Source organism: Cornus florida, unplaced genomic scaffold (genome assembly GCF_030987335.1).
Source record: "Cornus florida cultivar Cherokee Brave unplaced genomic scaffold, ASM3098733v1 CherokeeBrave_3.0.0_Hap2_Chr05, whole genome shotgun sequence".
NCBI lineage: Eukaryota > Viridiplantae > Streptophyta > Magnoliopsida > Cornales > Cornaceae > Cornus > Cornus florida.
Genome location: NW_026775575.1, coordinates 38,919,628 through 38,946,730, shown reverse-complemented (window position 1 = coordinate 38,946,730; position 27,103 = coordinate 38,919,628). Strand labels below are relative to the sequence as shown.

The 27,103-nt window shown below is 39.5% G+C and overlaps 1 long non-coding RNA gene across 2 annotated transcripts; it reads right to left on the bottom strand.

Moving 5' to 3' along the window:
* Positions 1–24,113: 24,113 nt before the first annotated feature.
* On the bottom strand, positions 24,114–26,603 carry LOC132306313 (uncharacterized). Of its 2 annotated transcripts, none has more exons than XR_009481921.1 (2): positions 26,495–26,603; positions 24,114–26,279 (listed from the first exon to the last, which is right to left on the bottom strand). It is a non-coding gene; the product is annotated as an uncharacterized LOC132306313 (long non-coding RNA). The 2 variants fall into 2 exon arrangements; XR_009481922.1 differs by having other exon boundaries at positions 24,114–26,271.
* Between the last annotated feature and the right edge of the window lie 500 nt (positions 26,604–27,103).

Below are 27,103 nucleotides of genomic sequence, written 5' to 3'. Positions count from 1 at the left end.
GCCAAAAATACCCTTGTGTCATTGCTTTATGCGCTAACGATCTTCCCCCAGAATGATTGCCACACACACCCTCATGAATAGCTCGCAATACCTGCTGCGATTCCGCGGGGGTGACACATTTCAAGTACGGGCCAGAATAGGACCTTCTGTACAGCTGGTTCCGCACGATGGCGTACTTGGCAGCATTCTTTTTGAGTTTCCTAGCTTCATCCCTTTGCATAGGCAAAATGCCATCTCGAATATAGGTAATGATTGGGTCAATCCAACTCGGTTCATACGGTATGACGTTGACTTGCCAAGGGTCCGAGACCATCGGTTCTTCGAAAATGGACGGCTGGGTCACTATTCCCACTGGAATCACCCTCGCCAATGTTTCACCGCAACTTGAAGCACTGCATGCTAAACGGTCTGCATCTGCATTCTGTTCCCTCGGCAACTGTATGAATTCAATCTTTGCAAAGTCCTTGGCTCTACGCAGAACGGCAGAACGGTATGCCCCCATCATGTCATCCTTGGTTGCGTACTCACCATTTACCTGCCGAACAATCAGCTGCGAGTCACTATACACTGTCAAACTTTTGATCTGTAGCTCTTTGGCCAACTTTAATCCATTTAGCAACGCCTCGTATTCCGCTTCATTATTGGTGGCTCGGAACTCAAGTCTGAGTGCTTGGCTCAAGGAAGTACCCTCTGGGGTTTGCAGTTTGATCCCAATCCCAGCCCCCGTCTGGTTAGAGGAGCCATCCACAAAAAGTTTCCAAGAGCCGCTTCTAAGGTCCTCTTCCGTATCTTCGGCATCACATTCTAGTAGGAAATCGGCCACCGCTTGCCCTTTAATAGCTGTTCTCGGCTCGTACGTTATGTCAAATGAACTCAACTCTATGGCCCACTTTGTCATTCTGCCCGAGAGCTCTGGCTTGTGCATGAGCGTTCTGATTGGGAAAGTTGTTAGAACAGCTATGGGGTGGGATTCAAAATAATGCCTTAACTTTCTTTTTGCATTTACAAGTGCAAGTACCACCCGTTCGGCCTTTGAGTATCTTTTTTCTGCCTCCATCAGTGTTTTGCTTACATAAAATACTGGGTATTGCACCCCTTCCTTGCAACGAATCAGAACGGCACTCGTCGCGACACCAGATACTCCAAGATATAGAAATAACTTTTCTTCCGGTTCTGGGGCTGACAGGACTGGCGGATTCTGCATATATTGCTTCAAATGAGTCAATGCCTGTCGTTGCTCATCCCCCCAGACCTGCCTTCCATGGCTCCGAATCGTGTCAAAGAATGGTTTGCAGTGGTCTGACAACTTTGAAATAAATCGACTTAATGCAGCTATTCGTCCTGTTAGGGCTTGCACCTCTCTGATCGTCTTTGGCTCGGCATTCTTAATCAAAGCCTCTGCTTGAGCGGGGCTAACTTCGATGCCCCTGCGGTTGACCACGTGTCCCAGAAACTGCCCGGAACTTACACCGAACGAGCACTTGGTCGGATTGAGCCTCATCCCATATCGCTTTAGTACATCAAATACCTCTTGCAGATGCTTCAGATGATCATCCTTTTTCCTACTTTTCACCACCATGTCATCAATGTAGGCTTCGACAATCTTACCCATTTGATTCTTAAAAACTTTGCTGACAAGTCGTTGATAAGTTGCTCCCGCATTCTTTAATCCAAAAGGCATAACCTTGTAGCAGTACGTTCCTCGCTCGGTGACAAAAGAAGTTTTTTCTTCATCTGCGGGGTCCATAGGAATCTGATTATAACCTGAATATGCGTCCAGAAAGGTTAAACGCTCATACCCCGTGGTGGCATCCACCATTTGATCAATCTTAGGCAACGGGAAACTGTCCTTCGGGCAGGCTTTGTTTAAATTGGTGAAATCAATGCATACGCGCCATTTCCCATTTTTCTTCTGCACCACAACGACGTTGGACAACCACTCAGGGTAGTGCACCTCTCTGATAAATCCCGCATCAAGCAGCCTATCAACTTCTTCCGTTATGATCTGATTACGTTCTGGAGCAAATCTTCGCTGCTTCTGTTTCACTGGTTTGAAATTAGGATTGACATTCAGGGAATGACAGGAGACGGAAGGACTAATTCCAGGCATGTCGAGATGACTCCATGCAAATACGTCGACATTGTGGGATAAGAAATCCACTAGCTCTTGCTGCTCTTCTCTGGTCAGTCTTATACCCACTCTGGTAGTTCGTTCTGGCCTGGACTGATCGATCTGCACATCTAGAAGGGGCTCCTCGGTCAAGTCGGCTGACTCCTCCACCCTATTCTGCTCGAGTGGAGGTTCCTGTAATTGCTATCTGGGGCTTGTCGACCGGACGGGCGCCTTTCCCTTCCCTGCATGCTTTAGTGTGACGGAATAACACTCTTTGGCTGCGACCTGATCCCCCCGAATGTCTATCACTTTATCTCCATCGGGCCCGAGGCACCTCATGACCTGATGCAGAGTTGAGGGTACACCTCGGACTCTGTGAATCCATCCTCTTCCCATCAGGAGATTATACGAGGGGTGAATTTCCACAACCACAAAAGTTTCCATAAGAGCTCGCTCTGCAGCTTGAACTTCTACTTCCACCATCCCGACGGGTTCCACCCTCTTCCCATCGAACCCTAATAAGGGATTTCCGGTGGGCTTGAGCCTCTCTGGTTTAATGTCGAGCCTGTCAAACGTGTCCCTCGGCATAACATTCGCACTGCTCCCAGGATCGATCAGAACTCTGCGCACCAAGCACTCTGCCACTGTTAAACTGACTACCAACGGGTCGTCATGAGGCAGTTGGACACGCTGCAGGTCTGTCCAGTCGAACTTTATCTGCATTGACGGGCTCTGTTGGTGTAGAGTGGTCACATTGCCGACCCTTTTCTTCATCTGCGCCTGCCGCAGGCGCACCCGTAGCAGCTCATCTGGCTCTTCACTAGGCTCGGGTCGACCATGGATAGCATTGATTATACGAACTGGTTGCGAATTGTGGGAGCTTTGTTTATGACTCCTTTTTATTTGTTCCCCTGGTCGGTTCTGCTCCATCGCCGAGCCTTGAACATAACTCGCAAACTCCCCTCTAGCTATCAACATCTCCACTTGCCTCCTCAGGTTCCTGCATTCGTTAGTCTGATGTCCGAAATCAGAATGAAAAGCACAATGTTTAGTTTGATCCCTCTGTTCGAGGGGTTGTCTAATTGGCAGTGGTGGATGAAACTTGTCCTTGTTCTCCTGATATAACCTCGCCAGAGTGACCTTCAGCGGAGTAATCAACTCTTCCTCCCTGGACCTTTTTTCGGCCTTCCAAGTGGTCTGACGTTGCGGCTGAGCCTGCTTCTGCCTGATCTTTGCCTTGGACTTTTCCTCGGTCGACACAAGCGACGTTGTCCGAGCATTAGCTGCCTCCTCTTCTTCGAGGCGCACAAAGCCATCGGCTCTCTCATTGAGTTCATCCATGGTAGCTGGCGTATTCACTACCAGACTGGTGTGAAACGGAGTTCCGCGTGTCATGGCTAACTTGAAGGCTTGAACTGCCGTAGAAGGATGGCATTCGATTACCATACTCTTAGTGAGATTAAACCTGGTAAGAAAGGCCTGGAGCCGTTCATCCTTGTGTTGCCGCATCGTGAACAGGCTCGAGATGTCCTTCGGCGGGCGTTTGTTCCCATAGTACTGGCTTATGAACCGATCGCACAGGTCCCTGAAACTGCCAATGGAGCTCCTAGGCAAGTTTTTGAACCAGCTGAGCGCCGGTCCGGCCAAACTTGTAGGGAAGCATTTGCACATTAAAGAGTCGTTTTCCGTATTCAGGGCCATTTTCAACTGGATATGATACATATGATCGATCGGATCGGTTGTTCCGTCAAACAGAATAAAGACTGGCATAGCAAACTTCCTTGGATGCGGCGCATTCAAGATCTTGTCGGTGAATGGTGAATCCACCGTCCGAGCTGCGGATCGGAGAGCTTCATTCTCTCTCTGGAGTCCGGCGGTAGCTCTGTGAGTTACGGTTCTGCCCTCCGAACCGTGATGAGTGACAGTAACCATGGAGGGCCGGTAAGACGGATCGAACGACCGTTCCTCTATGAACTCTCTCTGCCAAGGCGACGCTACTCGACGGCGATCTACCTCCATCACTTCCTCTCGGTCAAACCTTTCCCGCTGCGGATCAACGTGAGTCGAGCCTTCGTGATCTTCAACTCGACGAACATTTGGCGGCGAATTGTCCATCATCCTTTCATCACGGTGGTGAGCTGACTGATTGTTCTCGTTCTGATCGCCTTGATGCGCGATACTAGATGGAACACCTCCTTCTCCGACCGGAAGCGGATGCGAGACTGCGGGTATCTGCCGATGCTGCAATCCAGCTTTCAATTCTGCATTTTCTTTTCTGAGAGCTTCAATCAAATTCATCAACTCTTCAAGCTTTGTTTGCTGGACAGCCTCCATCGGATTGGAGCTTTCACCTATCATTATTCCCGAACGGAGTAAAGGCATTAATCTCAAGTTCGCGAGTAGATCTAAGCTTCGTGAGTAGGAATTTTTAGATCTGGCTTCTAATTCTCCGAATTATGCTCACTGTTTACAAGATCTGAATTGCCTGGACTCTAAATCCGTCAGATCCTGTCACAATCGAGCAACTCGCGGTTGCGTAGATCTGAAGTCACTCCTGCCAAAGCTTCAAGAATCGTAATTCCTCCAGAGTAGGTCACAATCGCTCAGATCTGGATTCAAATCCGCAAGATCGAGTCTCGATCAACCGAATTGGTTTGAATCCATTCGATACTCCTCATTGATCAACCAAACTTTTTTGCGTTTCCCACAGACGGCGCCAATTGAAGATGCAAGAAACTCCTTCTATTCTTTCTCTCTCTAGAATTCTTACACCTCAACCCGAATCAAGATCCCCCTCCTCTTCATTCCAACTCCTATTTATAGATACTTACCAGATATTTACAAGATATTTACTAATTGCTGGACCTGGGCCTTTTCCTCAGTAAGCCCTGGTCACTCTTAATGGGCTTGCTCCCGCTCGGCCCATATGGCAGTGTCTTTTTATGGGCTGACCCAGCTGTTCGGACTGAAGGTTGTGTTTCGCGAGTCGGACCTGGCCCATGTCATCCAGGGCCTCCTCAACCTCGATATGAGCTTGAGTCTCAGGATCGACGGTTAGGAAGCGTATATGCATTGGGATGCATAGCTGGATACGATGGTTAAAGGTGTACCCTGTTTAGGTATGGGTACATATGCCCACTTCGTGTGCGTTTTAGCATGTTACCTCTATTCAGGTTGAGACCGGCCTGTAGTCCAGTGAGAGTCCTTTAGTGTGACTATATATATATTTATGGACTATTAGCTATTGTTGAATTGTTTAGGATGTACATGCGCATCGGGCCTCTGTTTGGATTGTAATAGTATAGAACTTGCGCGTGGACCTGACCCACTTCTATTTTTCAAGTACACGACAGTTCCAGGCTTAGACGTGTTCGTGCTGAGCAGAGGTCTCTATTCACTCTTCCGACGATGTAGGATTCTCTCCATAGTTTATTTCTAGATACTTATTATAGTTGCTTTATTTTCCGTTTGGATGTTTAATAGGGGTCCACTAGAGATGGATTCCCGAGTTGTAAATTGATGGAGTTTTGGAGCTTGGGTTTGATGGATTTTAATAATTATAATATTTTGCGGATTCTATTTTTAGTTCCTTTCAGCTTTAATTTCATTTCTTAATTCATTTTGTATTCCGTGTTCATTATAAAATATTAATTGTTTGATATTCCCTCGGGTTTGGGCCTGGGCTTGATCAACCCGTGTCTCGGATCCGAGGGGTATCACAGGTTTGTGATGAGAAAGAAAATGACATAAGGTGAAAAATGGGTGAGTGGAGGAAATAGAAATCCTCCACTCACTATGTGTTCCTACACCATGGTCAACACACACAACTATGGTCAATTATACAAAAACACCTCCTTAAAACAATAATCCCAAAGTGGCCCAAAAGTAATTTGCAAGACTTAATCCCAAGCCTACACTTGTCAACCATCCAAGCCAACAAGTGCACCAATCTTAGGCCAACAAGTGGGTGAATCTCCACCCTCCAAATGTAACAAGATGATGCCTCCAAGTCCCTCCACCCCAATGCCAACAAGTGGCTCCATAAGAGTGTGACACTTATCACACTTTCTAAAAATTACAAAAATGTCCTTTTTGAAAATATCTACCAAATTAAATTACAAAATGGTCCTCAAGACGAAAAATAATTATTTTGCATAATTACACTAAAACCCCACAAGTTAAGAATATTACAAAAAAGTTATACATTCATACCCTTTACAAGAAAAGTAAACACTTAGCATGCTTTTCTAAGAAAATAGAAATGCACATTTCTAGGAAATCATACATGATGAGTGCATGCAAAAATGAAAGCAAAACCGAACACGAAAAGTAAGGTTGTGCCAACAAAGTGACAACCAAGAAAGAGACAAAAATGAATAGTGCCGAAAAATGAAAATGTGGAAATGACTCGGTCCTCAAAGGAAGTTGTCAATCCACAAGAAAGAGTCTCAGAAACCATTTTCAAGCACTCAAGACAACACTAAACGACAAGAAACCGAACTCAGAAAAGAGATTTCAACGAAAAAAAATTCACCCATAAAATTCTAAGGAAAAAGGAAAGGAAGTAAATGACCGGGTCATTACAACCTACCTTCCTTAAAGAGATTTCGTCCCCGAAATCAGAAACATTCACAAAAGAACCGAAGAAGGATCGTACACAAGGTCACACCAAGGAATAGATCATAAAGTACTCAAGGACAACTCCAAAGGTCTCATGATTAACGAAAAGACACGAAACCACAAACAGTGAGACACCTCTCCAAACGAATTGACATACTAACCGAATGTCAACCACCCCAAGGAGATCAAGGCAACTGCACACCAAAACTAAGAGCATAACCAGAAACAACATAGCAACACGAAAACTGACTAGAACCCGCCCACAACGTACCCAAGGTATGGTAGCATCCACAGTGTCAAGTGCCAGCCCACACTCACATTACTAGCTAGGTAATGCAAGGTAGCATCGACGGCAACTAGTACTCGCCCACACACAACCTGTATGGTAGCATGACAGTATAAAACCCTAATTCGTCACCTGCCCCCAACAAACTTACTCGTGAAACCTATCGATACAAATGACGTCAATGTCAAAATGATCATTACCAAAAGCACCACGGAAACCAGGCATTCTGTGAGAGTTGCGATATGGTCCAAAATGTCCGGCTGGACCATTCTGGCCAATCCAAAACTCTAACAACAATGTCATAGGCACCGCTACGCTTAAGGCCTTAAATCTTCAATACTAGAAAAAATCTGACAACCCCAAGTCTCAAAATATCGCTGTCAACAACACCAGTCACGAATCCAAAGTCTGACAAGTCTGTGCCCTCAAGCCAATGAATCGGACTTTACAAGATCAAACATCTCCTCCACCCTAGTGACAACGACTCCTAACAAGACAATGTACCCAAAATCCTCCACGTCATCCTAAAGCTGACCTACTACAAGGCTACGCCTAGGAATTCTGACATCGGATCAAGCTCACACACACAATCCCGACAACCAAGGTCATACAACCCCAAGCATAGTACGGAATGATAAAGGAATGAACTAATAAAGCAATTAGTCATGAAACATATATATACATATACAAGAATACATTCACAAGTATACTAAGAAATATTGAAATAAAAACATAATATATATGTACAAGTATAATCCCAAAGTGCACCAATCTTAGGCCAACAAGTGGGTGAATCTCCACCCTCCAAATGTCACAAGATGATGCCTCCAAGTCCCTCCACCCCAATGCCAACAAGTGGCTCTATGAGAGTATGACACTTGTCACACTTTTCAAAAATTGCAAAAAGGTCCTTTTTGAAAATATCTTCCAAATTAAATTACAAAATGGTCCTCAAGACGAAAAATAATTATTTTGCATAATTACACTAAAACCCCACAAGTTAAGAATATTACAAAAAAATTATGCATTCATACCCTTTATAAGAAAAGTAAACACTTAGCATGCTTTTCTAAGAAAATAAAAATGCACATTTCTAGGAAATCATACATCATGAGTACATGCAAAAATGAAAGCAAAACCGAACACAAAAAGTAAGGTTGTGCCAACAAAGTGACAACCGAAAAAGAGACGAAAATAAATAGTGCCGAAAAATGAAAATGTGGAAATGACTCGGTCCTCAAAGGAAGTTGTCAATCCATAAGAAAGAGTCTCAGAAACCATTTCCAAGCACTCAATATGTCACTAAACGACAAGAAACCGAACTCAGAAAAGAGATTTCAACGAAAAAAAATTCACTCGTAAAATTCTACGGAAAAAGGAAAGGAAGTAAATGACCGGGTTATTACATTTTGAAACCTTTCATTTAATTAATTTCTTTGTTTGAGATTTAATCCTCATGATGATATACAACTTGGAATTAAAGTATGGCATGCTAGTAATTAGGCCTTGGTATACTTGTTAACATTTATTAAATTGGAATCATTTGAATGAGAATTGTAACTTTTATTTAATATTTATCTTTGGTGAAAGTTAAATTTACATAGATGTAACTTGCATGAAATAAGATTGTAATGTGATATTACAATAAGCCTTGGCGTGTTCCCTAACATATGTTAATTTGAGAACATTTAGATGAGTTTGAAAATCTAGAGATTTTAATTAAAAGGATTAATTAAAATCTATTTAATGATTCCCTTGGCTTAATTAAGTTTTTTATTTGATATTTGTAATGACCGTGACTTGTTTACTAGTATATAATAATTTGGGACCATTTGAGGTTGCTTTAGAACCTTGGGATTTAAATTAGCATGATTTAATTAAAATTTCACTTTATTGCTCCAACAACCTAATTGAGTTTTAGAATGGATATAGGTAATGACCATGCTATGTCCTTTAATATGTATTAATTTGACGTTATTTGGAATTGAATTGGAATCTAGAGAATTTAATTATGTTTATTTAATTAAATTATATCTAATTGCTCCATGGATTTAATTGCGTCTTGGAAGTTGTTTCTATGTTTAAATCATGGACTTGGACTTGTTGTGTATTCACTTGGTTACATTTGAGCATTTGATAACATTGTTGTTATATTTAAATTCATGAGCTTATGTTTTCAATGTTGAAAGATATTGTTATAGCGTGTAACGAATCGCACACTGAAGATTCAACATTTGTCATGCCATAGTAGTTGTGGACTTAGTACATGTATTGTATGTGTTCCAAATTTGGTTGTGCTTGGTAGATAGTTCATATCTTGTATATACATGTTGATAAATACGTTATTGCATAACTTGTTGATATTGGAAATTTGGGGATGTCGTTGTTTGGCTACGACTAGGACTTGGTTCTAGTACGGGGGATTGTCCCTCTATATAGTCTAGTGCGCACATAGGGAGGTTATCCGTGAGCTAGTAACCCTAAAGTAACTATGGTGTCGGTCTGATCCGGCATGACGTCCAAGCATCCACTTTGGTTGATTTCGCATTTCTTTTCAAGTTGATAACTAGATGATATCGTAACTTGTTGTTCTTTATTTGATTTACCATTTTAAGTTGCAAGATGTTAACTTTGAGAAATCATACTTTATGCGTTGTATTGGAAGTACCAATGTTGGTTAAGTGACATCGATATTGTGATTTGTGTTTTAATGTTCTAATATAGCTTAGGAATGATCCTATAGATTTATTTGGAACATAGACGTTAGGTGGCATAACCCACTTCTGTTGTTTTCGTGCTTTAGATTTCAAACTGATGGCTTTAAGAATTTGTATTTTGTTGCCTTGTATAACATGCTTTTATGTTGTTAAATTGCATTGGTAATGTGATTCATGATAACTATAAACTTGTCGTATTCCTTAGAGTATCCCAACCTTGATTCACTTCATATATGTGGATGTATCATGATTCTTGTTGCCTATACTATAAGGTAGCTTAGGATGCTCCCTAGGTCTCACTTTGACATAGAAGTTAGGTGGCATGATCCTTTTGAATTGTTCCATGTTAGTCTAAAAATCTGAAAGAAATCGAGTCGATGCATGCTCATTCTCTACAAGTAAACTTGTTTACTCACCCCAAAGTTACTGGGGTTTTGTAATACCCCTACTTTTAAAAAGGATAGTCCTGGTATTTTGGTTAATTATTTAATTGCATTTTTGAGAATTTAAAATGTTTAATTGCTTGTGTTTTTTAATATTTGAAATTATTGTTTATTTGCTTGATATTTGACTTAATTGTGACTTGTTTGAATTATGGTGTTTTAATTTATTTAATTGATTAGTTAATTATATTTTTGTATTTTAATTCTTTTAAATGATTAATTGATTTACATTAGGGTTTAGTTAATGTTTACTTTAGGGTTTTGTTTTAGAAGTCAAGTCTTGGTAGCCGACGTAGATTTAATTAGGATTTTCTATGGGCCGGCTAGATTTATTGTAGGGTTTGGATTGAATTTAGGTTTTATATAAATTTATAAATATACGTATTAAGTTCTGCCTAGGGTTTTTAGAAAACCCTATTCACGACAGTGGAGGCAGAGAAGGAACATAGGAGGATTACGGTCGTTTACCGGAGAAATTTACGAAGACGACGTTGGGATTTTTAACCGAAATCTCAAAGGCAAGTTCTAATCCTAACTCTATTCCTTAGGCTCGTGTTCTTTGCATCTCTAATACAATTCCAGGGATATATAAAGGTTTAAAATCAAACTGGGTTTGCATGTCTGAAATAGTTAAACCTGAATGTGTTTAAAAGTTGGTTATTGTTTACTTTGAACTCTTTCTTGTGAAACCCATGTTTTACTCTATGTTTTAATTGATGTTAATTAAAGAATTAAGGGTTTAATCAACGCTGGAACACCTTGGGAAAATATTAAACTTAATCTGGTTCGCATGGGTGATCACTTGAAACAGTATGATCATGAGTGAGTAGTTGTTCCGGTTTAGGTCCTTCTTGCATAAGTTGTAGTCTAATTGATGTTGGTTGATGAATTAAGAGTTTAACTAATTCTGGAACACACTGGACCTAGTCTTAGACACCTAGGAGCTTTAAGAATGGAGGGCAGACGATCAGAATGTCAGAAAATAGTCGGCGTTGGAGAAGACGGAGGCTGGGAGGAGTGGAGGCGGCTCCACCCTTCAATGGAGGCGGCTCCATTGAAGTGGAGCCGGCTCCATATGTTATTGGAGGTGGCTCCAATAGGGTGGAGGCGGCTCCACTTATTTTTGGAGCCGGCTCCAATGTGGTTTTTCCATTTTTTTAAGTTTCAGCAAGAGTTTTGCTTGGGTACTTGGATTTTGAACGTTCCAGTTTAATTCGAAGCCTTAATAGAGGTTTTCATAGGTGTCTAAAAGCAAATTAAATCTCCCAAGAGCCTTGTTAATGCATAATTAATCACCTTGTATTATAGTTTGAACATTATAGAATTCTTGCACAAGTTAGTATACTGTTTAAATGTGAAGGTACAAAATTGTTCAACATGGTTTTAGCAATTTTGTCGAGAATGATTTTATAGATTTAAATCATGTTCCAGTGGTGAAATATAAGCATGTCAGATTACAGAATTATTATATGCTTATAGAGGATAAATTGATTTATATATGTGTTAAATATAATATCAATTCTTGGATAATTATGTAGCGGTATAAACTAAGCATGTTCAAATATATATTTTGATTATGATTAGCACGGATTAAAGGATGTCTATACTTATTCTCTGTGCAATAAATTATGAGAGAATCATGCAACGGTGGTATAAGACAAGCATGTTAGTTTACAAAGTTCTATTATGCCTTGTATGGAATTAATTAATGTAAACAGTTATTTAAATTTTGCCAGTTATTATGGAACAATTGATGCCTATATGTAATATATTATTATTAATTGTGGAATTTATGGATTAGTTGGTATTTACATATATACTTGTATTGCCAATTACTGGATGGATGGATTGTATGCACCGGTATGGGACGGTGACATACTAGGGACGGATTAGTTTCAAAATACTACATCCTACCTACATGGAATAAGGGAATGGATTTTAAAATAAATCCTACTTATGCTCAAGTCAAAGAAGCTGCACAAGCTGAATGACTAACTGGATTACTTGTTATTTAAGTTAAGTCAAAGAAGCTGCACAAGCTGAATGACTAATTGGATTCTTGATGGATAGTTAGGATCGGACTTTAAATATATTTTTATGGTATCGCGATATGAGCTTGAGTCTCAGAGTCGTCGGTTAGGGAACGTATATGCAGTACGATGCGTAGCTGGATATGGGAGGTTGAGGTGTACCCTATTAGGTCTAGGTACTCATGCCCACCTATGGGTGCGTTTTCACATGTTACCTTCTATTCAGGTTGAGACCCTCTCCATAGTCCAGTGAGAGTCCTGTAGTGTGATTATACATATGTATGGACTATTAGCTATTGTTGAGTTGATTAGAATGTATATGCGCATCGAGTCTCTGCTTGGATAGTAGTAGGATAGAACTTGTTTGTGGGCCTGACCCACTTCTATTTTTCAGGTGTTCAACCGTTCCAGTCGTAGGCTTGATCGTGCTGAGCATAGATTATCACTCACTCTTCCGACGACGTAGGACTTCTCTCGATGGTTTACTATGGATGTTCTTTTAGTAGTTTTCTTTTCAGTTTGGATTTTTAATAGGGGTCCACTAGAGATGGATTCCCGAGTTGTATTCATGGAGGTTTCAGAAGTTGGATTTATTTACTTTTTATCAGTTGAGGATTTTATATTAGTATTCGTTTCAGCTTTATTATTTTACCTTCTAAACTATTTTGTAATCTGTGTTCGTTTTAAAATACTTTAATTGTTTGATATTCCCTCAGGTTCGGGCCTGGGCCTGATCAACCCGTGTCTCGGATCTGAGGGGTATCACAGTTGGTATCAGAGCACTCCAGGTTCAAGTGTCTGTAGGACGTTTCGTATTAAGACTTCCGCGTAGCGTTTTTTTTATAGAGCTCATGTTTAGGATTCGTTGAATTCTTTTACGGTTCGTTTAAACTCGTACTGATGTCTGTCTTTCTATGTTAACAGCATGGTTAACACTGAAAGAGGACAGAACATGAACAGTCGACAGAGGAGAGCGGCACGTAGACAGCAGGAACGTCTACAACGTCGGCAAATGAAAGAACAGCAGCAAATACCAGGGTTTCAGGGGGAGCAGGAGGAAGTTCAACAAGCTCAGGGTCGGGTCAGAGATCCAGAGATTCCTCCACACCTCAATGACCTTGTTGCTCGGGCTATAGAGGCTGGGGTAACAGCTGCACTCCGGAACCAACCACAGGTTCAGCAGGCACCTGTACCAGCACCAGTGGTTCAAACGGATTCTTGGGGAAAGGCTAGGAGCTCTTTCACAAAGGGGAGTCCACCTGTGTTCTCAGGCTCCACCGATGCGAGAGCAGCTCACCAGTGGAAATAGGACATTGAGCGTCATCTTCGTTTGGTTCAGTGCACGGAGGTTCAGAAGCAGATGCTTGCTACTTTCAAACTAGTTGGGGATGCACTACAGTGGTGGGAGTCAGTTACCACCCCAGAGGAGAGGATGACATTGACTTATGAGGAGTTCAGTGCTCGCTTTGAGGAGAAATATTTTCCCTATGCAGTCAGGGCAACTATGAAGACCGAGTTTCTAAATCTGCAGCAGGGAAACATGACAGTGGCGGAGTATGAGCAGCAATTCACACGCTTGTCTCTCTTTGCACCGGAGGAGGTGGATACAGAGGAAAAGAAGCGCAACAGTTTTGTCAAGGGACTGATGTGGTCTATCAAGAGAGCTATTACAGGTAGTCCAGCCTATACTACCTATGCTCAGGTGGTAAACGCAGCTCTACAACAGTATCAGTTGACTGTGGACATCAGACAGGCTCGTGGTGAGAAGCGGGGAGATAAAGACTCTACTAATCAGTCAGCTGAAAAGGGGAATGGCAATGGTCACCGGCAGAATGACAAAGGCAAGTTCCAGGGACAACAGCCTTGGAAGAAGCACAAGGGTGGTTCAGATGCTCATCGGAATGGGCCACCTATTCAGAGGCAACAGAATGGGGGACCACAGGCAGGACAGGGTCAGCCACAGGCTAACCGACAGAGGAGGCCATTTGGTACTTTCCAGGGTAGTTGTTACACTTGTGGAGAGTATGGTCATACCACCAGGCAGTGTCCTAAAGTAGGACAAGGACAGGGATAGGGACAGTATGTGCAGCAGGGACAGAGGGCGCCAGTGCCTCTACCAGCTCCACAGGTTCCACGGATTCAAGGACAGACACATCTGGCTTTACCGGCACCGCCACAGACTCAGGGACAGGCACCACAGCAGTTGCACTATGGAAGGGTGTATAACCCCATGCCCTAGGATGTTCAGGCACCTCAGACTATTGAGGGTAAGTTTCTTATTCATGGTTTGCATGGACATGTTTTATTTGATACGGGTGTTACACACTCATTTGTAGCTAGGACTTTTGTTGCTTTGTCTGGGATGAGGACGAGGGTATGCACTAAACCTCAGGGTATTTCTACACCATTGGGTGATACAGCTATTATACATGAGAGTGATGGGCCTGTGACACTAGATATTGGTAGACTCAGATTTCTAGCCAATCTATTGGTCCTGGACATGCACACTTATGATGTGATACTTGGGATGGATTGATTGTCTCACTACCATGCCTAAGTTGTTTGTTTTGATAGATCTATTATTTTTACCATACCTGGTCAGGATATGTATGTAGTAGCTATGCCACGTTCTAAAGGGGGCGGTAGCACCTATTTGTTCCATGTGGAGGAGGAAAATGAGGAGGGGATTACTGTGTCATTGGATACCATACCGATTGTACAGGATTTCCCGAATGTATTTCAGGAGATTCCAGGGTTGCCACCTAGTCGCGAGATCGATTTTGTGATAGACTTAGCTGCAGGCACTGTGCCTATTGCTAGAGCACCCTATAGGATGGCACCGGTAGAGATGAGAGAGCTGAGGGATCAAATTCAGCAGTTACTCAGCCAAGGTTTTATACGTAGGAGTACATCACCTTGGGGAGCACCGGTTCTGTTTGTGAAGAAGAAGGATGGTTCGTTTCGTTTGTGTATAGATTACAGGGAGCTGAACAAGGTTACGATTCGTAACAAGTATCCTTTGCCCAGGATTGATGACTTGTTTGATCAGTTAAGGGGAGCCACATATTTCTCCAAGATTGATCTGCGTTCTGGGTATCATCAGCTCAGGGTCAGGGAGCAGGATGTTCCTAAAACAGCATTTCTCACGCGATATGGTTCTTATGAGTTTCGAGTTATGCCGTTTGGGACGACTAATGCACCTGCAGTATTCATGGACTTAATGAATAGAGTCTTCCGGGCTTATTTGGATCAGTTTGTTATTGTCTTTATTGATGACATCTTGATCTATTCTCGGTCGGAGGACGATCATGTTAGACATCTTCGCATAATCTTGCAGACACTTCGTGAGCACCAGTTATATGCCAAGTTCGAGAAGTGTGAATTTTGGCAGTGGGAGGTGAAATTTCTGGGTCACGTGGTTTCAGAAAAGGGGATAGCAGTGGATCCGGCCAAGGTTTCAGCAGTGGTTGAGTGGGGACAGCCTACATCACCTACTGAGATTCGGAGTTTTCTTGGTCTGGCAGGATATTACAGGCGATTCATCCAGGGGTTCTCCAAGATAGCAAGACCACTCACTCATCTGACCAAGAAGGGTGTACAGTTCGTGTGGGATGAACACTGTCAGCGAGCTTTTGGTGAGCTGAAAAGGAAACTGACTTCTGCACCAGTTCTGGCTACTCCGCAGAGCGGGATAGAGTATCTTGTTTACACGGATGCTTCGTTGCAGGGTCTTGGATGTGTATTGATGTAGGAGGAGCGACCGATTTCTTATGGATCTCGGAAACTTAAGCCTCATGAGCTTAATTATCCAACACATGATTTGGAATTGGCAGCAGTGGTCTTTGCCTTGCGTATTTGGAGGCATTATCTGTTGGGTGAGTCCTTCAGATTATTCAGTGATCACAAGAGTCTGCAGTACTTGTTCACTCAGCAGGAGCTGAATATGAGACAGCGCAGATGGTTGGAGTTTGTAAAAGACTATCATTTTTCTATACAGTACCATCCAGGGAAAGCAAATGTAGTGGCGGATGCACTCAGTCGCCGACCTGTTGGTAGTCTTTCTGCTCTATTCACTACTGAGTGGAATGCTTTAAAGAGTGTGGATGAGTTATCGGATGCTTTTATGGCTTGCATGGTGGTTACACCTTCCATCATTCGCAGGGTTTTACAAGCACAACTCACCAATCAGCAGTGTGTCGACAAGGTCGCAGAGATAGCTTCCGAAGAGGTTCCATTTTACTATGTTGGGGCTGATGGAGGTTTAAGGTACAAGGGATGGTTGGTGGTACCTTCTGCTGATAATTTGAGGAAAGATGTGATGACTGAGACTCATCACTCTGAGTTCTCTGTTCATCTAGGAGGCGATAAGATGTATCAAGATATGAAGCAGCAGTTTTGGTGGGCAGGTATGAAGAGGGACATTGCTCTTTTTGTTTCTCAGTGTAGTACTTGTCAGATGGTTAAGATTGATCATCAGAGGCCGCCAGGAGCTCTACAGTCACTACCAATTCCGGAGTGGAAATGGGAGAGCATATCTATGGATTTTGTGGAAGGGTTGCCAATTTCTTTCAAGGGGCATAATTCCATATGGGTCATTGTGGATAGGTTGACCAAGTCAGCTCATTTCTTGCCTATTTGCACTGACTACACTTCGGAGCAGTTGGCGAGGCTTTACATTTCAGAGATTGTGAAGCTACATGGCATTCCATTGTCTATTATATCGGACAGGGATTCGAGCTTTATGTCTGGATTTTGGAAGAGTTTTCAGCAGGCTTTAGGTACGAAGTTACACCTTAGTACTGCTTATCATCCTCAGACTGACGGACAGACTGAGAGGGTGAATCAGATTATGGAAGATATGCTTCGGTCATGTGTTCTGGATTTCAAGGGCCACTGGGAGGAATATTTGCCACTTGTGGAGTTTGCTTATAACAATAGTTTGGGATAACACCTTTTGAGGCGTTATACGGTGGACCGTGTCGATCACCTGGTTGGATGGAGGTTGGAAAGAATCGGTTCTTAGGTCCTGAGTTCATCAAGGATACCTCTGAAAAGATTTCTCTTATTCGAGATCGCATGCGTACTGCCCAAAGTAGGCAGAAGAGCTATGCTGATCGTCGCACTCGTGCTTTGGAGTTTCGGGTTGGGGATCAGGTTCTACTCAAAGTGTCTCCTATGAAGGGTGTTATGCGCTTTGGGAAGAAAGGGAAGTTGTCTCCGCGGTTTGTCGGTCCATTCATGATTACGGATCGAGTGGGAGCTGTGGCTTATCGGTTGGCACTTCCGGATAACTTGGATCGCGTTCATAACGTGTTTCATGTTTCCATGTTGCGAAAATTTTTGCGCGATGAGGATCGGTATCAGCATATCGATGTTGGGGAGATTGAGTTGCAGCCGGATGCAACTTATTTAGAGCCACCGTGTCGTATTGTCGACCGACGAGATCAGATTCTTCGTAATAAGGTTATTCCGTTGGTTCGTGTTCAGTGGAGTCATCACAATGAGGCTGAGTCTACTTGGGAACGGGAGGATGTCATTCGCTCACAGTTTCCTGAATTATGGGAAGAAGGTAAGAGCGAATTCCGAGGACGGAATTCCTTTTGTTAGGGGGAAGAATGTAATACCCCTAATTTTAAAAAGGATAGTCCTGGTATTTTGGTTAATTATTTAATTGCATTTTTGAGAATTTAAAGTGTTTAATTGCTTGTGTTTTTTAATATTTGAAATTATTGTTTATTTGCTTGATATTTGACTTAATTGTGACTTGTTTGAATTATGGTGTTTTAATTTATTTAATTGATTAGTTAATTGTATTTTTGTATTTTAATTCTTTTAAATGCTTAATTGATTTACATTAGGGTTTAGTTAACGTTTACTTTAGGGTTTTGTTTTAAAAGTCAAGTCTTGGTAGCCGACGTAGATTTAATTAGGATTTTCTATGGGCCGGCTAGATTCATTGTAGGGTTTGGATTGAATTTAGGTTTTATAAAAACTTATAAATATACGTATTAAGTTCTGCCTAGGGTTTTTAGAAAACCCTATTCACGACAGTGGAGGCAGAGAAGGAACATAGGAGGATTACGGTCGTTTGCCGGAGAAATTTACGAAGACGACGTTGGGATTTTTAACCGAAATCTCAAAGGCAAGTTCTAATCCTAACTCTATTCCTTAGGCTCATGTTCTTTGCATCTCTAATACAATTCCAGGGATATATAAAGGTTTAAAATCAAACTGGGTTTGCATGTCTGAAATAGTTAAACCTGAATGTGTTTAAAAGTTGGTTATTGTTTACTTTGAACTCTTTCTTGTGAAACCCATGTTTTACTCTATGTTTTAATTGATGTTAATTAAAGAATTAAGGGTTTAATCAACGCTGGAACACCTTGGGAAAATATTAAACTTAATCTGGTTCGCATGGGTGATCACTTGAAACAGTATGATCATGAATGAGTAGTTGTTCCGGTTTAGGTCCTTCTTGCATAAGTTGTAGTCTAATTGATGTTGGTTGATGAATTAAGAGTTTAACTAATTCTGGAACACACTGGACCTAGTATTAGACACCTAGGAGCTTTAAGAATGGAGGGCAGACGATCAGAATGTCAGAAAATAGCCGGCGTCGAAGAAGACGGAGGCTGGGAGGAGTGGAAGCGGCTCCACCCTTCAATGGAGGCTGCTCCATTGAAGTGGAGCCGGCTCCATATGTTATTGGAGGTGGCTCCAATAGGGTGGAGGCGGCTCCACTTATTTTTGGAGCCGGCTCCAATGTGGTTTTTCCATTTTTTTAAGTTTCAGCGAGAGTTTTGCTTGGGTACTTAGATTTTGAACGTTCCAGTTTAATTCGAAGCCTTAATGGAGGTTTTCATAGGTGTCTAAGAGCAAATTAAATCTCCCAAGAGCCTTGTTAATGCATAATTAATCACCTTGTATTATAGTTTGAACATTATAGAATTCTTGCACAAGTTAGTATACTGTTTAAATGTGAAGGTACAAAATTGTTCAACATGGTTTTAGCAATTTTGTCGAGAATGATTTTATAGATTTAAATCATGTTCCAGTGGTGAAATATAAGCATGTCAGATTACAGAATTATTATATGCTTATAGAGGATAAATTGATTTATACATGTGTTAAATATAATATCAATTCTTGGATAATTATGTAGCGGTATAAACTAAGCATGTTCAAATATATATTTTGATTATGATTAGCACGGATTAAAGGATGTCTATACTTATTCTCTGTGCAATAAATTATGAGAGAATCATGCAACGGTGGTATAAGACAAGCATGTTAGTTTACAAAGTTCTATTATGCCTTGTATGGAATTAATTAATGTAAACAGTTATTTAAATTTTGCCAGTTATTATGGAACAATTGATGCCTATATGTAATATATTATTATCAATTGTGGAATTTATGGATTAGTTGGTATTTACATATATACTTGTATTGCCAATTACTGGATGGATGGATTGTATGCACCGGTATGGGACGGTGACATACTAGGGACAGATTAGTTTCAAAATACTACATCCTACCTACATGGAATAAGGGAATGGATTTTAAAATAAATCCTACTTATGCTCAAGTCAAAGAAGCTGCACAAGCTGAATGACTAACTGGATTACTTGTTATTTAAGTTAAGTCAAAGAAGCTGCACAAGCTGAATGACTAATTGGATTCTTGATGGATAGTTAGGATCGGACTTTAAATATATTTTTATGGTATCGCGATATGAGCTTGAGTCTCAGAGTCGTCGGTTAGGGAACGTATATGCAGTACGATGCGTAGCTGGATATGGGAGGTTGAGGTGTACCCTATTAGGTCTAGGTACTCATGCCCACCTATGGGTGCGTTTTCGCATGTTACCTTCTATTCAGGTTGAGACCCTCTCCATAGTCCAGTGAGAGTCCTGTAGTGTGATTATACATATGTATGGACTATTAGCTATTGTTGAGTTGATTAGAATGTATATGCGCATCGAGTCTCTGCTTGGATAGTAGTAGGATAGAACTTGTTTGTGGGCCTGACCCACTTCTATTTTTCAGGTGTTCAACCGTTCCAGTCGTAGGCTTGATCGTGCTGAGCAGAGATTATCACTCACTCTTTCGACGACGTAGGACTTCTCTCCATGGTTTACTATGGATGTTCTTTTAGTAGTTTTCTTTTCAGTTTGGATTTTTAATAGGGGTCCACTAGAGATGGATTCCCGAGTTGTATTCATGGAGGTTTCAGAAGTTGGATTTATTTACTTTTTATCAGTTGAGGATTTTATATTAGTATTCGTTTCAGCTTTATTATTTTACCTTCTAAACTATTTTATAATCTGTGTTCGTTTTAAAATACTATAATTGTTTGATATTCCCTCGGGTTCGGGTCTGGGCCTGATCAACCCATGTCTCGGATCCGAGGGGTATCACAGGTTTTGATCAGGTACGAAGATTTGGTTTGTGGTGTTCATCATGCTTAGATGATTTGTGGACTTGAAGGTTTCAATTCTTGTAAAGGACGGCTCGAAATGCAATTCGTAGCCTTTTTGTCAAATGTGTATATTTTATTCCAAACTTGTAATATGTGCTTAAGCACACTTTTTGATATTCATTCTAAGTATATAATTTGTTGCCAAGGGTCAAACTTTATTTGAAATCCGTGAATATTCATGAATGTTGAATTTTGCCTTTAATGAGAAAAATATGAAAGCTTGAGTTTCAATATGTCATTTTCGCACCGTGTGTGCATTGTGTATGTAATTCATCCTTTACCATTCATTTGCCATATGTGAGGTGTGGCCAAGGGCCAAACACCATTTAATGTTCATTTTTGCATTTTAGTTCACATATTGCATTTTTGGGCTAAATATTAGAAACCGAGCCTTTAAGGGTTCATTTTCAAATCCGGGGGTGTAAAGTGTGTTCCGGTACCTCTAGTAGGTCTCATTAATCTTATATGAAGTGTGGCCAAGGGCCAAACGGTCATTTGACACCATTTCCTAATTTTGGTTTTTATGTTTTTCATTTCAAGTCCATTTTTACCTTTTTGGCCGTTGGGGGGTCGGATTTTGCATCGACGGTATTTTTAAGCCGTAGACCATTGTAGCGCGTCCAAATAGGTAAGTTACGTTTGTGTGCATGATCGTTTTCAAGAAAAACCCTTTTCCTTTGTGATTTGAGTCTCATAGGGATTCATTTTTCACTTTTGTTGCATAATCTGATTTAGGGGCATTCTAGACCTTTCACATCAGTTTTATTTTCTTCTTTCAACATGGTCGCTTAGAAAACATGATTTTAGGGGGGGTTCTTTTTCGTGTTTTTCCAGAAAATGTTGTCTTGGTACCGGAAATCCCACATGAAGTTTCAGCTTCCAATTTTCATTTAGCAGCTTTATGACCCTCATGACCAAATTTCTTGGAGGGGTATTTTGGTCATTTTACAGTGAGTTTTTTTCGTTTCCTTTTGCGTACTCAGGTAGAAAACTCGATTTTAGGGGGGGTTTCTTCTTCGTGTTTTTCCAGAAAAACTTGTCTTGGCCCCCGTTTCAAGCCTCAGTTCTGGAACCTCACTTCTTTTTTTTTTTTTCTTGCTGTCAGCTTGTGTATGCCATTGGGCGCCGGTGGGCTCGTGCATGGGCACCGTGTTTGCCATGGCCTTCGTCGAGCTGCCGCGACGTCTCAACTTCAAATCCTCGTTTCTCCCTTGTTCGGACTCCAAATCGAGTGAACTTTTTTTTGAACTTGACTAATTTTTCGCTGTCTTTCCAACGGTATGCTCGGTTGCACACGAATCTTCTTAGATAATTACCAGTTTACCCTTTTAGCCCTAAGTGCTCGTTTTTCTTCGTCATGCCGTTTCTCCTTCATCTGGACTCCGAATCATGCGATTCTTGAGTCCATCTTGATTATTTTTTTGTTGTCTTTCCAGCGGTGTGCTCGGTGGCACCCAACTTTATATTTTTCAGAAATGACCATTTTGCCCTTGGGGCTATTTTTGTCCGATTTTCTTGTAATTCGCTTCTGCTATTTTCTTTTGAGTTCTGTGACTTCACGGATGTGTCTCGAGAATAATTTACATTATAGGGACGTCATTTTTATGTAGAATTACTATTTTACCCCTAGGGGCTTATTTGTCATATTTTCGATCTTTTGCTTCTACATCAATTCTCATTGGGTTCTACGACCTCATGGAGGGTCACTTTGACTTCTTAGAGTCTAATTTTCTATTTTCGCTTCCGCATTCAGATCCGTTATAGGGTCAATTTTCGGTTCATCACAGGACGAACTGGCTTGAAAAACCAGGGCCGTCACACTAACCTTGGGATGAAACTCTTTAAATTAACATGTGAATGTGATTTTTAGGATACTCAATTTTTTTGTAGTAAAATTTAACTTCAAATAACAACATAAATAATTTGTTAAATTGAGTTACATTTATGTGTGACATTAGTTATTTGACACTATGTAAATACCTTATTTTGAGGGTGAAGATAGTGAGTGAGCAAATAACAATTAATAAAAAACTTTGCCAAGTTTTTTTTTATAACACAATGGTTTTAATGTAACAATTTTCCAATCCAAATTATTTCTATTTGTACTAAATAAATTTTATCCTTTCCTATAAGAATCACCGTGATGAATCATCAGTCTTAACAACGATTCTTTTAAATGGAGAATATGAAATAAGTTTGCAAACTTTCATCCGTATCATAGTACTTTGGCACAATTTTTAGTATGTTACTTCACAATTCATTATATTTTGTATTCTTATGCATCTTTAAGGATATCTTATAATTTTATTCCAATAGTTTTCACATGACAAATCGCCATCATAAATTATGTTTACCCTTACCTACATGGATTAAAGAGATGAATCATCGATCTCGGCAATTCTAAATGAACAATAGCAAATGCTTTTACAAAATTTCACCTGAATTTTAGCACCTTTGCACAAGTTTCAATATATCACTTCACAAATTTTAATATTTGTATTCTTATGCATACACAAGGACTTTTGAATAGTTTTATTGAAATGGTACCCGTATAACAAGTTTTCAATCCAAATTATTAACATTTGTACTAAATAAATTTAATCCTTATGGGAAAGAATCACCGCGATGAATTATTGATCTCGACAACGGTTGTTCTAATTGAAGAATATGAATTGCTTTTACAAAGTCTCACTTCTATTATAGTATTTTTGCACAATTTTTAGTATATTACTTCACACATGTATTATACGACAAACAAAATACTTGACGTTTCTCAAAATAATGAAAAGAGCGAAGGCTTTTTTGTTATTCCAAGTATAAAAAAAATCATACATTTAGTTAAGGACAAGTGAACCATAAAGTCCTTCGACAAAGTTCACATTACTTTCGTACCATTATGTTTTCGAAAAAAACTTAATAATTTGCTCACTCAACACTTTCACCCTCAAAACATATTTACATAGTGCCGACTAGCTAATATCACACATAAATTTAACTCAATTCAACATATTATTTATCCTAAATATCAATATCACTTGTTAACAAGAAGGGGGTGAAAGAACATAGAAAACCTTGTAATGTATTCAATCTTTGAATGTGACACCTTATTGATTTCATATAATACATATTTTCAACCCTTTGCTTCTTCGTGATAGAGTTTTCATAGAATGAAATATAATTAGAATACAATGAGTCACAATTTTTAACTCAAAATATTGATTTTCATAAAATGTGTATTTTTTTTTAACCTCAAAACCATGATTTTCATAAAGTCATTATTCTCAAATTCAAACCCATGATTTTATTTTCAAGGTAAGTTATTTGGACTAACTTTAGACAATATAAAAAATTCTAACTTTTTTTTTTTCCCCCTTCAATCTGGTGGGTTTTATTGATACAAAAAAATACAGCAGAAAACAGAGCTAAGAAAAATTTTACAAAACATAAACTACCAATATTTTTAAAAAACTAACCAAAGGGATAAATACAACAGAATTAAGAAATTCAAAGCAGCTCCATATCCTCAAGCCCCATACAGAGTAGTGCTTCTAAATATACATCAGTAGCTAGTAGACCTTATTTGATCCTCATGTAATCTAAGATTACTCTCCCTTCAGATATTCCAAATAATCACATTACCATCTTATGAACTTTACTCCCCTGTGTGATTCTTTTGAATTAGTCACAAACCATGCAAAGCCTCCTCAAGTTTTGCCAAACAATATGCCTAGAAAAAAGTCCGCCAACGCAAGTTGACATCGCAAAGAAAGTGGAGAGGAAAAAATTTACTTTCATTTACTAAAAACTAACAATGTAAATAAAAAATATTAGCTTAATCTTATACTAATGAACACTTGGACCACCTGCAAACACATATATCTATATCAATACATCTCTTTATATATTCAATAGCCTCATTCCAAACATTCAATTACAATCCTAATAATCATTTACTCTAGACCCAAAATTAAAAATAGAAAACTAAAAAAGTATACACATTTTAAGCTCGTGTCTGCCATATACAAACAATTGGACGACCTTTAAATGAGAATGATGCCTAACTTATGGAATAAATTATCTGAGGTCAAGCCGTTATAAATAATAAATTGAACGATAAACAAGTGGAGGTACTCAATACAATTTAATGTGCTCTAAATAATCAAAATTAAATGCAGAAGAAATTCTTAAATTTTAATTTAAAAATAAGATCATAAATGAGATAGGGGATGTCATCCACGCAATTAAATAAATTTTATAACTTCCACAAAGAAATTAAAATTATATACAAGAACAATGAAAAAAATAGTATTTTTCGCTCAATCTTACAGAACAACTCACTTAAACCACCTATAAACGAATTTACCCACATCCTTTGCCTTGAATATTCATTCATGTTGGAATATACCGTAATAGATTGTGCAAAAACTACAAATATTTTATGTTAAGTCTGACACCAAATAACAATTGGAACACCTAAAAATAAATTTACAGCATACTATTTAGGAAACCATTCACATAATTAAGCCCATAAATTCATTTACTCCAAGACATAAAAAGAAAGACTAAACCACTCCTTTTAAATTGCAAAATGAAGGAATAGCATTGTGTGTATCCAGCATAGAAGCTTCTCGTACTTTAGGTCAGCATCAATTCCACACCAAATTCAACTCTAGTACCCAAATCTCTGCACTAATTCCACGCTGCCTTGAAATTGAAATTCCCATACTTCCATACGACAGAATCCTCCATTAAATGATCTCTGAATTTGGAAAGATCAGCTAAAATCTCTACCAGCCGGGATAGAAATTCCACTAACCATTTTACAATAAGTCTTCAATTATTTGATTTCTTTGTAAATCAGTACCGCTAAGCATTCTATACTACCCAAAGGTTTCCACAAAAGACCTTCCATGAAACCATGGATCATTAAAAATCCTTAACTTGAAAACATAATTAGGGAATATAAAAAATTACTCATGAAAATCTAGCCCAAAGCCCCAAACATGCATGAACAATAAATTGTTAAATTAGAAACATTGAAGACAACAATTGAAGAAAAAACAATTATCACTCCATCCCAAACCTTACCATACAACAATCCATGGTCAAAATAAAACTGAAATATGTAACGAATTCGAAGCCAAACAATAGTAAAAAAATAAAAAATAAAAAAGCAATCAAAGCAAAACCCAATTTCAATCATACAAAACCTATTCGCACTTGCATAATAATCAATCAAAAGAATTTTAAAATTCAAAATTGACAGGTCGACTATTGAAAACCATCGATAAAATCATTTCAATCATACAAAACCTATTCATACTTGCATAATAATAAATTAACAGAATTTTAAAATTCAAAATTGACAGGTCCACTATTGAAAGCCAAGGATAAAATCTCAACCCTAATTTTTTTTCAATACCACTTAGCTACCAGAGAAATAGAGATCAAATTGATAGTTACACCGTCACCAGAGAGCTTATCTTTGGTGCTCAAACCCTACCGATGTGCGAATCTTCCTCTCTTATTCTTAGTATTTGACTATGCAAATACACCCTACCTTGGCCACCAATATCGGAGACTGCATCTCTTCAAAGATGGAGCAACAAATGTAAGGATGTGTGTATATATATATAGCTAGCTAAGAAAACATAGAGAGGTTGGGTTTTAATTTTGCAGTGGAAGATGAAACCCCCTTTAGGTTTTGGATTTTGAATTTTATTATTTTTTATTCGAACCATCAAAATGGGGTACCAACCAAAGAGAGATAAACATGAAGATCAAAAAATAGTTAGGAATCTTACCCAAGCTTTTTGATTCACTCTGCTTCGAGGGATTCAGGACTTGATTTGTGATTGTTTTTGAGATCTCCTGTTATCGAGTTAGAGTTAGGTTTTGAATGTGTTGGCTCAAATTGGGAAATAGATCCGTCACAGTCACTCTCCAGGTGGAGATAGATCGGTTTGGTGCTAATTTTTATGGATTCGGTGTTAAGTTTGATGTTAATTTGAATTTAATTTGGTGTTAACTTCTCTCTCTCTCTCTCTCTCTATTTGGTGTTATGTAAATTCTGTATATTTTAGAAGCTTTGTATTCCTCTGCAATTTTTACAAGAAAATCAATTAAATACCTTATGATTTCAATAAATTTTTTTTTTTTTTTTGGGTGACTAAGAAAAAGAATTACATTCTGAATTCAATAAGTTGAATTGTTTGAGAAAAAAATTGTAATCAAATTTAGGTTGCGGAAAAGTACTTAGCAATGAGCACCCAATTGTATGGAATTGCTGTGGATGTAGCTGGAGAACTGGTATTTGTATTTAATATAGCGCACTTAATTGTAGCCTGAACATTTACTTTATAAAGGTGATCTATTGGCTCATATTTTGCACATTAAGTTGTCTATTTAAATCT